At 43.6% G+C, this 3,820-nt stretch overlaps 1 long non-coding RNA gene across 1 annotated transcript; it reads left to right on the forward strand.

Annotated features, from left to right (window-relative positions):
• Positions 1-578: 578 nt before the first annotated feature.
• Positions 579-3,570, forward strand: LOC137848353 (uncharacterized). Its single transcript, XR_011091303.1, has 3 exons — positions 579-852; positions 993-1,238; positions 1,857-3,570. It is a non-coding gene; the product is annotated as an uncharacterized lncRNA (long non-coding RNA).
• The last annotated feature ends 250 nt before the right edge of the window (positions 3,571-3,820 follow it).

Genomic DNA, 3,820 nt, shown 5'->3' on the forward strand with positions numbered 1-3,820 from the left:
CACCCTTAGCTCAAGGTTTTCTGTTATTGAGTTATTGCTTTTATTTTATATACAATGCAAAAAAATGCTGATTATTATGATTCAACATTCTCTAAGAGAGACAGAAGCAGTAAATAGGGTAGGTAGGGAGATAGAGGAGGAAGTTGTCAACAAATATCGAGCATAACATTTCTGTGGGTTTCAGATAGGGTAGCAATGATGTTCCTTTGCCATGTACAGGCACTTACACATTTCTGGTAACTGATAAGAGGCCCAATATCTGACCTTTTTCTTCTACACTTTTGTGGCCTTTTTTAAGATCTATAGATTTTTTTAAATCTTTTTATAGTGATTTTACAACATCTGGAGACCATTTAAAACACTTAAATGTATATATTCCCAAGCTAAAATGTTCACACAGAAATGATTAAAACTCTGCAGCCACTGTACACGCCAGCCTTATCTTGTAGATCTCACTCATTAGGCACACCTTTGGGGCAGGGTCATGTCCGAATCAATAGTCCCATCAGATTTTATGAGACTCCCTGAAACAAAGTCTTTCAGATAAGGCAGAAAACAAAGGTCCATGACTACTCCTCATTAACAATCTCACTGAATTTTTCATGGGTCGTACTTGTATTTGTTGTTGTCCCAGTTAGCCTAATTCCACTTTGGGCAACAATTTCCTGTCTGAATTTGTTGTTAAATCCCATTAAACATAACACCTTTCACATGATCCTAATCTGCTAGGTGGGAGGGAGGGCTCTCAAGCAATTGCCACGTCAGGATAGGAGGAAGTTTCACTGCAATTTTTATTAGTAAGCAGGAGCTGCATTGCTTCTAGTCCCGTATGATCAGAAGTACTACTTGAAGGTAAGGTGGTCTGGCATGGTAGAGAATTTGGTTCACTAGTGGTGGGTTTCATAGACCTTGCCAAGCACTTCTCTGTTGGCCTGACTTTCTCATGGATTTTATGGGTGGTGACACACACCCTGTGCCTGATTTTCTTCCAGGGGCTTCCAAACAAAGCTTTCTTTCCTGGAGACGCAGTCTGGGACAGCTCAGAATTCACACGTCTACCCTGGAGGGATGCACTGGCTGAAAGCAGGTCTATGGTCGATGTAAGGACCTGCCTGAAGTCTGTTCCCTCTGTGTGTCAATGGCACAAGACCTCTTGAAGTACCAGACACCAAACCACGTGATTTCCTGCTTCTGGTCTTCCACTCCTCAAGGATTTGGGACCAGTGTCCTACAGGGTGGTGAGGAGCTTTTCCCTGTAACTTGCATCTCAGGGAGGGCTACCGAGAGAGAGAGATGCTTTCCTCTCCCCTCGCTGAGTTTCTTTTGAACTTGGCAGTCACTGCAGCCAAGTTCAGAACTGCTCCTGCACCACCGGAGCATCTCCCTTTGCTGCTTCCTGTCCCCTGGCTCCTTCTTCCTCCTCCTGTGTCTCTCTTCCAAGGCCCCTCTCCATCTGCAAGCCCTAACCCCAACACCTGGTACCTTTGTTCTGCTCTTGGGGAAATTCCTCTTTTCCTGGCCTCCTGCCGGGCACTTGGAAAAAACTGGCTTTTCCCAAGGCTTCAGCCACCCCATTGTTTTGCCTGGACCATGCCTATTCACTAGCTAATAATACTCTTTTACGACTGTCTCTTTCAACCACAGAGCCGAAGGCATAGCCCCCCAGCTTCTTTGCACAAGGAACACGGGCACCACACAGACAAAGATAGCGATTAGACATAAAAATAGACAGTTCATAAAGCTACAGTGAATTTCATAAACTGTACACAGACATGTTTTCCCAAAGTGTTTGATTATCTTTGTTTTTTTTTTTTTGTTTTGTTTTGTTTTGTTTTTTGTTTCATCTTGTTATTCAGTGGAGACTGACATTTGAGTAACCACTCACAATTGGATGTAACTGAATCATATGAATCCTTCTCAGAACAGCCAAACTACCACATGAGAGAGGACAGACTAAATCAGACATCCCGGCAGACATTCAAGAATTGAATGAGGACATGGGTTGTACTGCCTCATGTTCCCAGCTATGTGTGACCTGGGTCATTCAGTATCCCCAGTCCTGACCTTCACACTAAGGAAAGTACCTGGCAAATGAGAAGGAAAATTTGAGAGAGAAGGGAAGGAAGGAGGGACCTCAGACCCAGAGATGATATAAGAACATACGTTGGCAGAGCATGGAAGGACAGTAATTACAGGTTCAGTCAACAAACAAAAAGCAAAGGGTACAGTTTACTTGCAGTTGCTTTGCGTGACAGCTTGAAATCTACACAGCTGTTGTTTCTCCTTTATGAGGGATAAGATTCACCCATGGCACTGTTTGTGCAAGATTCAGCTGGATTTTTTTACCAGGCTCCAGCTTATCCAGAAACCATGAAGAAGCACTCTGTCCATCACTATAACCAAACCACAGTCATACCACCAGCTCAGAAATACAAACGTGGTCCCGTGAATGAGACATCTGTAGCAAAAGCAACTCTAATGAGAAATTCTGTCATCTCCATATGCTCAGGATGATCTGGGATGACTACAGATGCAGCCTCAGTTGTTACAGCAGCAGAAGCAATCTCTGCTGTATCAAATTAGCACAACAAGTTCCAGGCCTATACCAAACCATGAAAAGATAAGTGACATGAACTGCTACTTTCCAAGGGACATACTAATGTGAAGCCTGTATAGAAGACGGTCCACCTGGCAAAGGTTCTGTTAAAAGCAATGAGTGATATTTTTGTAGATTTCTCTGTGCAGGGAAGATGTCCACATGCAGGGTCAACCCACAGCTCTTGTCCCACATGAGGCTGGAAGACTTCCTCGGGACAGGTACCCTGCCAAGGCATTGCCACAAGTAAACGCTGTACAGAAACTGGGGCTACTGAGTAACCTGAATTCCCTCCCTTGGAAGGAAGCAAACCACTGAGGCCAGTGCTGTTGTGCTGCAGTCAGAGCCCACTGCACCCTCAGCCCAGGCCCAACCTGCAACAGAGCCACTGCTACCACCCTCCTTGCACTTACCAGCAGACATCATGCTTCTTGGAGGTGTCCAGTGTGTGCCCTGTAGCTCTCAGCTGTGAAGGAAACGGTGTAGGCAGAGTCTGGCCATTGCTGGAATGGTCCTGGCTGGAGAGACTTGCGGTTCTGCCCCATTTTGTTCTGTGGCATTGGGCAAACCTTTTGGCTTCTCTGCTGCAGTTCCTCCTTCTGTAAAATGGTGGTAGTGACAGTGTTTCACTACCTGGTGGTGAGAGGTGACTTCTCTCTCTTCTGTTCCTTCTGTAGATGTTTCCAAACCAAGAGAACAGAGGAAACAAACATCTCCATTTTGTGGTTTTATAACTGAGGCACAAAGAAATTAAATAATCATTACTGATGGAAACTGAAGTGCAGGCCACTGTTTCTCACTCCCGTACTTTAACAGTATGTCTTTTCTTTCTCCTATATCTTCTCTTTTAGAAGATTTTGCTAATTTAACACAAACAACGACTTCAACCATGACCAGAAAGAATGCATGTGCTTTCATTGTAATGAAGGAACTCTCTGTTACTTGTCAGCTATAGGGTATATCTATGAATTTTTTCCCAGGCAGTCATCTTCCCAGTGTGTGGTCTATCAGTGGTGTGTGTGTCTGTGTAACATATAAACATTTCCTATGAACTAAAGCCATTAATGTCACCATTTGCATGATCACAATAATATATATATAAGAATATGTATTATATATATATGTGTGTGTGCATGTGTGACAAATTATGACCATTTCTTTATAGAACTTGGTGAATGAGTTTGTGTTTTCAAAAAGGGGATGCCCTTTTTGAAAGAGCCTCCT

This window comes from Anas acuta, chromosome Z, assembly GCF_963932015.1.
Source record: "Anas acuta chromosome Z, bAnaAcu1.1, whole genome shotgun sequence".
In the NCBI taxonomy this organism is placed as follows: domain Eukaryota; kingdom Metazoa; phylum Chordata; class Aves; order Anseriformes; family Anatidae; genus Anas; species Anas acuta.